This window comes from Rhinolophus hipposideros (genome assembly GCF_964194185.1).
Source record: "Rhinolophus hipposideros genome assembly, chromosome: 23".
Lineage (NCBI taxonomy): Eukaryota > Metazoa > Chordata > Mammalia > Chiroptera > Rhinolophidae > Rhinolophus > Rhinolophus hipposideros.
In genome coordinates, this window is record NC_138069.1 from 38,176,192 (window position 1) to 38,189,035 (window position 12,844).

A 12,844-nucleotide genomic window follows, 5' to 3' on the forward strand; every position below is an offset into this window, starting at 1 on the left:
CTTCTCTTCCTTTTCCCCTCAAATGACTTAACCAGCTGTATTGGTTTGCTAGGGCTGCTATAACAAACTGCCACAGACAGGGTGGCTTAAACAACAAAATTCATTTTCTCACACTTCTGGAGTTCCACTCTGAGGTATTGGGGGGCGGGGGGTTAGGATTTCAACATATGAATTTGGGGCAGAGATAGGGGGATGACACAATTCATCCCATGACAGCAGGCATAAATTCTCTCTGGCCTCCTAAAAAAAGTGAGCAACTACTATGTGTCCTGCTCAGTTTCCTGCATTACAAACACACACACAAAAAAATTTAAGCCCTCTGTGATCTGTCACCCTCCATTCTTGCCCAACTTTCCCCCACCCATTTTAGCTTTTATTCTGTCTTCCCCAAACCAAGAGAGCCTCTGTGACTCGGCCCTTTGTGCTACCCAGCATTCCTTTGAGAAGAGCTGCTGCAGCAACATGGTATTTCTCTGCTGGCTCCTCGCACCTATCCTTAAAAGGTCTTTATACCACCCTACCCACTCATCTTCTCCAAATCCAGTAACTTCCTCAGCTGCCAAGAGTCTCCCATAATATTGCAAAGATTCAAACCCACAGACTCTGGAAGAGGTGCACAGTAGTGTTAAAATGGGGGTGGTCTTTTACAATTGGGGAAACAGATGACACTCATGATTTGATGATAGTTTACAGGTCTGCGAATAGTATTAGCGGAAGCCTCAATACCTAACACAGCAAAGGCCATTGTCCTGAAACAGCAAAGAATGGATGTCACCAGCTCAGCTCAGAGCTGGGACATGGCTGGAGGGAATGGCAAAGTGTTCGGTTGCTGTAATGGAAAGTAGCAGACTTTCTTTTTTTCCTTTTTAATTACCTTGTTATGTGATAAAAGTTATAAGGTGAAAGAAAAGTATAAAAAGTTGCTTTTTTTTTTTTATACCTGACCTTCCGATAGCCTATGTGTTTTAGGGACAGATAACTTCCTAATGAGACTTTTTATAATAAAGCTTTCATTGCTTTGAAAAATATTAACTTTTCCAGTTCTTCCGGGTAGATCAAACAGACCCTGCAGTTATAGTTACAATATTCTAAAGCTTGAGCTTCTCGGTAATAATGGGTAAGAGCCTCACATTGCCACGGGCCACAACTATATTATTTGAAATGAAACCTCTCATAAATATCCAACTATGAAGTCACTATCTATCAACTGCTGTTATATAAACAGGACAGAGCTAAATCTCCCATCTGCCAATATTGGAGCTGCCACAGAGAATGATTTTGTGTCCAGAACTCACAAATTAAACAGGCTCTTGCTCTGTCAGCCAATTCTAGGAAGCCAAGTTTGGTTTGGTGTAAGAGGGTCCAAGTAAGGCCGCCTGGTAGGGTCTGAATTCTTCATGCATTTTCCTTTTGCAAGAGTTTAGACCTCCCTGAGGCCCAGGAGCTCTCATTTGGGTGGTATAAAAGATGGGACCGATTCTTTAGAAAGAACACTGTGGCTCCCAGTGGCCCGCTTCCTATCTCTCCTTTTCTACACCATACCCTGGTGACAGTGTCAAGCCCTAGACTTCTTGCCTTCACTCGACTCTGAGTATGTACACATCTGGTTGACTATAGTTCTGGTCAGCAGATGGGAGGTCTGTGGACCATGCTTTGAGAAACTGCTCGAAACAATGTGAACGCGTCAGTAGAACACACTTCTGTATTTATCTCTTCACATCTTCTGTTCCAGGGCCTGGAACATGACCATCACATATTGCATGTGTGATTATCTGAGCTTAAGTCAAGATTCCTTTTTTTAAGCCTAAGATTTATAAGTAACATAAGTTAGGTTTTAGAAAGTGAATAGAAGCTGGAGAAAAGGGAGTAGAGATCAGAGTCAGTGGGACCAATTGTGTCTCCTTTAATTAAAATTTAAAAACACATTATAGCTCTTTTTTCGCCACCATCGTAGGACATGCGGCTGACTCTTCCTCGCCATGTCTTCTCTCAAGACTTTCAGGATCTAGTGGTTCCTGGCCAAGAAACAAAAGCAGAATCAGACCATTCCCCAATGGATTCGGATGAAAACTGGTAATAAAATCAGGTGCAACTCCAAAAGGACACATTGGAGAAGAACCAAGCTGGGTCTACAAGGAATTGCACATGAGATGACACCACATATTTTTGCTGTGTCCGGATTGCTTGGATCTTAACCATGACACTGAAAAGATCGCTCCTATCTGAACAGTTGGATGTGTTTTATTGGAAAATCATGGGGAAAATGAGTTTTCTCTTAATATGTTTCTGCACTAGCAGGTTGGTTCAGTAATAAATATATGAGATCTATAAAAAATAAAAATAAAAACACATTATAATAATAGTAGCCAAGATTGATATAACTTATGATGTGCCAGACCCTCCCATAAAAGCTTCTTGTATTAACTTATTTAATCCTCACAACAACCTGAAAGATAGGAATTATAGTTATTCTCATTTCAAGATGAGGAAATGGAGATCCAGAGAAGGTAAGCCCCTCACCCAAGGTCACATGGCAAGGTAGCGGCAGAGGTGGGATTCCAGCAGCCCTCTAGTGTCCACGTCCAGCCTGTAAATCACCTCCATATGCATTACCTCAATTAGTCTTCATCTCCCACCACCCAGCCCCTCAGTGAGGGAGTGGCCAATGTGTCAGCTCCTCCCACTGGCCTGTCCTACCTGACTTCTGCGAGATCTGACCTACACTTCCCTGATTACCACTACCAAGGCTTATCTGACCTTTGTCTTAGTTCCAAGAGCTCTGGGTCAATTTATAGGCTTTAACAGCTTAGTGTATTGTTCTTTTGTGGATGATTCATTCATTCTTTCTACAAATATGTATTGAGCACCCACTGTGTGCCAGGCACTGTACGAGGTGCAGAGGATACACAGTAAACTGACTGTCAGCGAAACAGACCTGTAAACAAATCATTATAGATCCTGATTAGTGCCATTAAGAAATTAAAGAGGATTGTGTCCATAGGATAATGACTCAAAGGAATGTTTCTTTGGTGTTGAGAATTTCAGGTGCTGTGGCAAATCACACAGGGAAGATATTTTGGAACATTCGTGACCTTTCTATTGTGCCCCTAAATTTACCAACTTCTTTGTGAAAACTAAAACTGACCCCACCATTCCGCAGCCGAGAATCCTTCAGTGGTTTCTCTCAGCCTTCAGGATAAAGTCCAACCCCCTTTAGCATGACTCACATGATCCTCCAAGTTTGACCCTCTGCCCACCTTCCAGACTCAATATTGTGTCAGTCCCTTCCCTGTTCCCTTGCGCACTCAACTCTGGCCATTATCAAGACTAATCATCACGTGCTGTCCTATCCACCCAGATTGCCTGTCCCCTGTCCCCACACCTCACCTAAGTAACTCCTAGTTATCTTTCAACACTCAGATCAGAGTGACCCTCAAGAAGCCTTCCCCACCCTAGGCTGGCTTGGTTGCTACCCCTTGGTGATCTCTTAGTATTCTGGGTGAGCTGGGTGCCCTCAAAATTCATATGTTGAAGTCTTCATCCCCAGCACCTCAGAAGGGGATGGTGTTTGGAGACAGGGGTCTTTAAAAAGGCGATTAAGTTAAAATGAGGTCATTCGGGGTGGGCCCTAATCCAATATGATGAGTGTCCTTCTAAGAAGAGATTAGGACACAGGCACATACACAGAGGAAAGAGTACGTGAAGACAGAGGGAGAAGGCGGCCGTCAACAAGCCAAGGAGAGTAGTCTCAGAAGAAATCGACCCTGAAGTCACCTTGACCTTGGACTTCTGGCCTCCAGAACCACAAGAAAAAAAACGTTTTGTTGTTTAAGCCGCCCAGTCTGTGGCAGCTTGTGATGGCGGTCCTAGCATACGGATACACTTAGCACCCTGCACAAACCCCAGTGACACACCTGCTTCACATACCTACGTCAAGAAACCTCATCTTTTTTAATCTTTCCATCCCCAGTGTTGATGTCAGGGCCAGGCATGTGGTGAACACTTAGCTAAGTGTTTGCTGAAGGAAGGAAGGAAGGATTGAACTGCTTATGTGGAAGGCACTTCAATGCAACGTTACTTCTGAAAACTGGAAAGCGGGCTGGAATAGCGAAACCGTCTGAGAGAAAGGTTGGCTCCCTCTGAGGGAGAATAAAGGAAACCAACACTGCCGTTCCCAGGGCAGCAATCAGGATTTGGAAAAACAGAAGGTTACAGAGGCAACCCCCGTGGCACAGATCCATGGTATTTCCCAGTTCTTTCAAACACATTTAATTGCATACACAGAAAAGAATGGCATCATTATTTAATCCAAAACACAATAACAACAATAGATTGCTCATGTAGGCGCCTAAGTCCCCTGCAGAGAATTTAATTTGCGTGTTCCTTTTACCCACATGCACAGCCAAGGCAGTGGGAATGGGGGGCAGCCCATTCTCGTGGCCTGAGAAGAGAGAACATGGATGCCTGTGGTTGTTATAACAGGAAAGGGGCGGGGGGGAACAATAGAAAGCCCAAGGGTATAGCTGCAACTCCACTTAAGACTAATGCATATCTTCATTTTCCTCCTCGGCAATAACCCAAAGATATATCTGATGCTGCTGAAAGACTGCTGTCATCCTCAGTAGATACTCATCAATTATTATTAAGTATTGCACAGTTCAGGTCAAGATATAATATGTCTGAGAAAAACCGTGGCACCTCCTTTTAATCTTGCGTAGAAAACAATTAAAGGATATAAAGCGCATTATTAAAATATGTAAAATTTATAATTTAATTATAAGATTGCATAGCTTTATGATCTAATAGTTCTGCTGTATTTTGCATATTAGTGAACAATTGCTTTCTTAAAGCACACAGTAGAATCATTTACTTGATGCTGGAGAATAAGTTAATTATGGATTCCCTGTATATGACTAATGGATTTAATAATCACTTTACTGTAGAATTAACTTATACTTCCCTGTGCTTATAGCACTAATGATGATATTCATAAAAGTTATATTTTTTTTAAAATGTAAGATTGGCACAAAAAGAGAAACCAATGTACAACTTAGTTTTCGAGCCAGCAGTTCTAAATAGATAGTTCAGAGCCATCAAGGCCTTCTCCTTGCTCCCTAATAAATCATACACACCCTTTCCACCCCCCCACCCCGCCACCAACCCTGCCTCCATTGGCTTTATTAAGGGAATTTATTTTATTTAAGGGAAGACGAAACGCTTGCCAGATGCATTTAGTGAAGCTCCTGATTTTTTTTTAACCTCGGTTGTGGGTTACAACGAGGATTATTCACTTACATCCACTTCATGGAGCTCTGGGAAACCCCATATGTGGTAAGATCACGTTGAGATGCCTGAGTCCCTCTTTTTGCCCTCAGTTTCAGTCCCTTGAAGCCACTCATTTTTCTCCTTCAGCCAGAACAAACAAGAGTGGTAAAAGGAGTAACAGGAACGTCCTTTGTTTAAGGAAGAGAGTCCCTAGCACTGCTTTTCTCCATTTTTATCCTTCCTTATGACTTCCATCATGACCACCACCATCATCACCACCATCACCATCTGCATTATTCTTCCACGTGGAATTAAGCAATGGAAGATCTGGATTTTATTTCCAGCTCTGCCACTTTACCAGTGGTGGGTCATTAAACCTCTCCAAGTCTGTTTCCATAGCTTTAAAATATAAAAACTGATTACTTCTGACTCTGAATGTGCTTTGTCCACAGTCAAGTCCTAAATACAGGCTGTGTATTATTAGTGTCCCCCTCCTACCCAAACATGCATCACCCACGCTTCCATGAATTACTCTGCTGTTTCTGGCATGGACATTTAAATATTCTGGAAGAAAAGAACTATGGCTTACACTTTGATATCCTGCACAAAGCTGTTCACAAAGTTTATGCTTACTAACTACCTGTAGATGAATTGATTGAAAGAGTGTAAATTCTTAATGCACTCCCTGAGTACCTACCTGAGAGATTGTAATTTCCTTTAGGTCAGACACCTGCAGTTATAGATGTGACTCTCTGAATCTCTGTCTCCCTGCCTCAAGCCCCCAGCAATAACTTCCATGGAGAATGCAAAGGTCATAAACGGTGGTGAGAGGCTGCAGGAAATGCAATCTAGTCCTTAGCAGGACTCAGAAGGCCGAAGGGTACCACTTCCTGCTCCACTGCCAGGTTCTTCACAAGGCGCCCAGACCCTTTCCTTCCTCCTCAGCAAGCTAAAGGAATAAACCAACTTCTTTATAAAATACTGAATTGCTTTGGCAAGCAAGCAATCCACAAAGTTTTGCTCTTGTTTTATTCATAATCTATGACCTTATTAGAGGGACATTTTTAAGCTGAATTTTTAAGAATTTACTGAAGTCCTCCTCAGCTAATTAAAATGTAGCCTGAATTAAATGTTCTGATCCCTTTTAATACCCAAACTTTTTGTTTCTTTGTTTAAGGAACTTTGTTTACAAGATATATTCCCACACAGTCTCACTCCCAGCTCCAGTCTAGTCACTTCAGTGGCAATTGGAACAATTTGTTCATAGTTTGATTAGTCATAGAAAATCCTCAGGATACTCATTAAATTCATTTTTCTCATTAAAAAATATGTAATGCACAAAACCCCGTGCCTAAATATATGCCCTTTTCCCTTCCTCCACAACCTTTAGCTTTTGGCCTAAAGCAATGCCTCGAAGACCAGTGCACATACTCACCACTGGGGGATCATTTTAAAATGCCCATCCTGAGTCAGGTGGGGCCTAGATTTTGCATTTCCAATAAACTCCCAGGTGAGGCACATGAGCTGCTGGTCCCGGGACACACTTTGAGTAACAAGAACCTAAACTTTTTGTAGGATAGCCTTGAAGTTATCCCTCTTTAATTTTATACGCAGAAAATTCATATTATATCCCATTTCATGGAAGAAACAAATGTTTAAACCGAACAATTTCTACTACTCAGAAATAATTTTTTTGATATTATACTTTTTCTCTTGAAATACTAAAACTCACAACCTTTCCTCTGTTTCTACTTCATTTTTATTTAGGTCCATATGCCCTTCTGTTTTTTATTCTCAACCTCTTCACAAACTAAAAGACATTGGGTGTTACATGAGTATAACTGCTTCTCTGACTTTTGGGTATCTTTTGCCTTTCAAATGTTAAATAATATCTCAAACATCTTGAAATACTTTATGCCTTACAAAGGGTTTCCTTGCACTTATTTGGTAAAATAAGTTCATGTCTGGAGGATGATAGAATGAAAAAAATAGGTGGACTTTGGCATGAAAGTCACCTGGGTACAAACCCTAGCTCTGCTAAATATTCAATCTTGGGCAAATTTTTAACCTTTTTGCTTAAATTTTCTTATTTTTCAAAGGGTGTGGAGGTATAAATAGCCATATCATGAGCTAGTTATTTGGGTTAAGGTTGCGGGTGTGACGTTTCAAAGGCAACTGACTAGCCAAGACTGGGAACACAAAGAATCCTTCATGTGTGTTCCCTCCACACTCACATGCAAGCAATCCTCTAATTCTACTTGGTTGTTTAGGGATCTCTCATTGTTCCCTGTCCTGCAATAGCTGTCCTTCTCCAGGATGGAAACTGGCATCAGACACTATCTCCTCCTGTCCTATCTCTCAAATCTTTCAAATTCCTCTAAAAACCTGCTGCTTTTGTGAAGCCTGCAGTTGGTATCTGACACCTAGACTTCAAGTGATCAAACAAGACATGATGACAAATTTAAGGAAAACGACACCAGCCCATTGAAGAAAACCAAAATCAATTCGTTTCCCCCCACCTATTCCTTGGGCTCCCCCTTTTTCCAGCTGTTATCTTACTTCATCTACATACTTAGATAGAAATCCATATATCTAGTTTAAAATCAGTTTCTCAGGCAACAGCCAGGACACTTAGCAAAAGTCTAAAGCAAGCCAATATAATATTCTGCCCAGAGTGATAGTTGGCCAAAGATTACTGTGCCAGAATAGGTTAATTATAGGACTTACTTTTACTATGATTATTGATTGCCATAAACTAATGGAAAAAAGCTGCTATTTATTATCTTCTCTATCCCCTAGAAGCTTTACTTATGTATCTCAATTTATCCTCATCACAACTATGCAAATAGTTTTCCAATTTTAAGGAAATTTTAAGATCAAGTTGGTGTAGTTACTTGCCCAAAGTCACAAGCTGGTGATAGGCAGACCCAAGATTCAAACAAGCCATAAGTGATTATCTGACTGTGTTCTGTTACTATTACTTTTAATTTAAAATTTATGTTTAGCAAGTAAGACGTGCATATAATATTAAAAAGGGAGAGATCCAAGATAGCAGAAGAGATAAACACTATGCCCCCTTCCTTCTGTGAACACATTAAAATTACAAGTAATTATAGAACAAATCAACCTGGAGAATCATCTGAAGTCTGGCTGAACAGAAGTTTTGTAACTAAGGATATGAAGAAGAAGCCACATTGAGACTGGTAGGAGGGGTGGAGATGCAAAACGAGCTGGCCCCAAACCTCCTCTATATGGCAGTTAAGAATCAGGAGGAATATCTCGGTCATGGAGGTTCCCCCCAGAGGACTGAAGGACCCCAACCCCAGCCCAGAGTACTGGTGCCAGGAAGAGAGCACACACAACATCTAGCTGTAAAAAACAGTGGGGATTCTGACCGTCTGGATGGGACAGAAGACTGCAGGAAACCCAAACATCCTCTTAAACAGTCCACGCACTGACTCTCTCACTCTCAGACACTTACCAGGGGCTCCAGTGGAGGGACAGTGACTCAAGATGGGGGGACATCAGAGGCATACGGGTAGCAGATTGACGTGTGTCATTTTGAGGCAAGAGCTGGAGGACAGTCACCATTTCCCTCTGAGGGGGCTTTTTCCCATGCACCCAGCAGGCATGCACCCATCTTTCCTGTGTTGCACCCTCCCTCTCAGGCCAAGTCTGCATCTGATTGTCCTGGTGAGCTTTGCTGTTCCACCCTGCTGACTCCCTGAGGCCCCACCCATCCAATTCGCCCAACACCAAAGGCACTTTCTCAGTGAGAAGTCAGCCCCATCTGCATTTAACTCTTTCTTGGAAAGCTATTGGAGTCCACCAGCCCCAGGCAGGCAGTGACTGGCCTCACTGTGCTCTGAGACTTTTGCTGAGTAGCTCCCCAGACCCAGTACTGGTGGCAGCCATCTTCAGTTTGCAGTGTGGCCTCTTCCATGTGCCTTCAATTTTAGCATAGGCAGAGAACAAACATGGATCACTTTATAGTTCCTACCAGGCAGTCTCTGCCAGTCAGGGCAATGGGTGCCCTGGGCCTGCACCAGAGCCCTTCAAAAGAGGCCCCACAACCAACATATTTGGAGGTTGGCTTCAGGCCACAGCAGAGCACCACCAAGTTAGCCCCATAAGCAGCACACCCAAAGGGTGATCTAAACAGGCACTAGAGCCCACTGGGGCAAATCCCACTCAGTGGGGCAAGCCCCCCACACAGCTGCCTATAAGCTGTGGACGTGGCCTGACCCCTCAGCCAATCAGGCTGAGAGTCAATCCCACCCCCTGATGTTCCACTAGCAATCAAGGTTCCACTGCAACAGGAGGGCACACACAACTCACACAAGGGACATTCCTGGAGTGCCTGGAGCAGGTGACCAGGGAGACTGTGCCAGGGCCCCACAGGGCACCTGCTACAAAAGGCCACCCTGCCAAGACTTGAAGGCATAGCAGATCTACCTAATACATAGAAACAAACACAGAGAGGGAACCCAAATAAGGAAGAAAAAAATACATCCCAAATGAAAGAACAGGAGAAAACTCCAGAAAAAGAACTAAACAAAATGGAGACAAGCAATCTACCAGATACAGAGTTCACAGTTATAAGAATGCTCAAGGAACTTAGTGAGACTTCAACAAAGAGACAGCAAGCATAAAAAAAGGACATAGAAACCATAAAAATGAACCAGTCAGAAGTGAAAAATACAATAACTGAAAAATGAAGAATGCACTAGAAGGAATCACCAGCAGACTAGATGAAGCAGAGGATCAAATCAGCGATTTGGAAGACAAGGTAGCAGAAAACACGCAATCAGAATAGCAGAAGGAAAAAGAATCCAAAAAAGTGAGGATAGTTTAGGAGACCTCTAGGACAACATCAAGTGTAATAACATTCTCATCATAGGGGTACCAGAAAGAGAAGAGAGAAAGTAAAAGATTGAAAATCTATTTGAAGAAATAATGACTGAAAACTTTCCTAACGTGGCAAAGGAAATAAACATACAAGCCCAGAAATTGCAGAGAGTCCCAAACAAGATGAACCCAAACAGGTCCACACCAAGACACATTATAATTAAAATTACAGGGGTTAAAGACAAAGAGAGAATCCTAAAAGCAGCAAGAGAAAGGCAACTAGTAACTTATAAGGGAACTCCCATAAGATCGTCAGCTGATTTCTCAACAGAAACTTTGCAGGCCAGAGGGATTGGCAGCAAATATTCAACGTAATGAAAAGCAAGGACCTACAACCAAGACTACTCTACCCAGCAAGGCTATCATTTAAAATTGAAGGGCAGACGAAGAGCTTCCCAGACAAGAAAAAGCTAAAGGAGTTCATCACCACCAAACCTGTATTACTAGGAATGTTAGAGGGACTACTTAAAGATGGGGGGGAAAAGAGATCAAAATTATGAATAATAAAATGGCAATAGCTACATATCTATCAACTATTACTTTCAATGTAAATGGATTAAATGCTCCACTCAAGACATATGAGTAGGAAGGGAATGGATAGAAAAACAAAACCCTTACATATGGTGCCTACAAGAGAATCAGATTGAAAGACACACACAGACAGAAAGTAAAGGGATGGAAAAAGATATCTTATGAAAATGGAAAACAAAAAAAGCAAAAAAAGCTGGGGGTAGCAATGCTTGTATCAGACAAAATAGACTTTAAAACAAAGGCTGTAACAAGAGAAAAATGAAGGATCCAATAATCCCACTTCTGATGTTTATCCAAAGAAACCGAAAATACGACTTCAAGGGCATGTCTGCGTCCAGGGACCTGCTCACGGCAGCATTGTTTACAATGGTCAAGACGTGGAAGCAGCCTGGGTGTCTGTCAATGGAAGAATGGCTAAAGAGGAGGTGGTACACGTATGCAATGGAATGTTGTTCGGCCATGGAAGGGAATGGGTTCTTGCCATCTGCAGTGGCATGGATGGACCTGGAGCATACTATGCTAAGTAGAGTATGTCAGACAGAGAAAGACAGATGCAATGTGCTTTCACTTATATGTGGCATCTAAAGAATAAAATAAACAAAACAGAAACAAACACATAGGTACAGAGAACATATTGATGGTTGATAGATGGGAAGGGGGTTGGGAGTCAGTGAAAAAGGGGAAGGGAGTATGAAGTACAAATTGGGGTGTAGGGTATAGCATAAGGAATATAGTCAATAATATATTAATAACTGTGTATAGTGTCAGATGGGTACTAGATTTATTGGGGTGATAGAAGGGAGGGAAAGCGGGGTGAAAATGGTGAAGGGATTAAGAAGTATAAATTGGTCTTGGGGATGTAAAGTAAAGCATAGGGAATTTAGTCAATGCTATGGTAATAACTATGTATAGTGCTAGGTGGGTACTAGACTAGTCAGGGGGATCACTTCTTAAATTATGTAAATGTCTAACCACTATGCTGTACACCTGAAATTAATATAAAATAATACTGAATGTGAACTGTAATTTGGGGGGGGAGATTTAAAAGGGGGAGAAGAGTTGAAGGGGAATCAGAGATCCAAATTTCCAGATATAAAACAAATAAGTCATGCAGATGTAATGTACAGCATGGGGAATATAGTCCATAATATTGTGATAGCATAGTACGGTGTCAGATGGACCTTACATGGTGATTACTTCTTTAGGTATATAAATGTTGAATAACTATGGTGTGCCTCTGAAATTAATATAAGATTATATGTTAACTATATTTTTAGTAAAAATCTTTTTTTTAAAAAAAGAGTTCCATAGGACTCAGAACAAATAGCAGAAGTCCCTTGCCCTACCCTTCCCCATCTCTCATTCCCATTCCCCAGAGAAAACCTCTTTTGACTGCTTTTTCTGCTATTTACCTCTATATTTCTTTTAAAGTAGTCTTAATTACTATTTCTTGATTTTTGACGTATAATTGATATACTACTATGAAAGATGAGGATTTAACTCTCAACCACCACGCCACCCCACAACTCCCCTCTTCCCTCTTCCTAATAAACTTGTAACAACATAAGAATTATTTGCTATATCAATAGTCAATGTTTGCATTGATTTGGACATACAAATATTATTCACAGCTGAACAACAGTAAGAGTATACCTTGATAATTTTTCTTTTCTTGTACAACAGTTTTTCCTGGAATGAATAATTGCATCATCATTTCATTTCTTTAGTATTTCATCCCTAGCTCTCTGCCAGAGCCATAAAATTCTCAGTGCAGTCAAATGCATCAAGTAATTTATTGGTTTTCTGTATGTGCATGTTACATTTTGTTTTGTTTCCCCCCTGACATTCATTGTACAGCCCTAAACTACCAATCCACACTGATCACTCTCCAAGTCTGCTTTATTCAGTGTGTTGGGCTCTTAGTAGGCCCTTCCAGCTACAGATGCATATCCTTCAGTTCTGGAAAGTTTTTCTGCATGTTTTCTTTGACAAATTTCCTTTCCTTTGATAATTTCTCTGTTCTCTCTTTCTGTAACTCCTACTAATTAGATGTTGGACCTCTAGAAAAGGTATATCCTCTATCTCATCTTTTCTTGCCTATCTTTTTGCCTTTTTAGTTTGTATTTTGGGTGATTCTTCA

General features: G+C 41.4%; 1 pseudogene across 1 annotated transcript; it reads left to right on the top strand.

Annotated features, from left to right (window-relative positions):
• Positions 1 to 1,979: 1,979 nt before the first annotated feature.
• On the top strand, positions 1,980 to 2,195 carry LOC308491600 (large ribosomal subunit protein eL39-like; annotated as a pseudogene). Its single transcript has one exon. The product of its transcript is annotated as a large ribosomal subunit protein eL39-like (transcript).
• Positions 2,196 to 12,844: the final 10,649 nt, after the last annotated feature.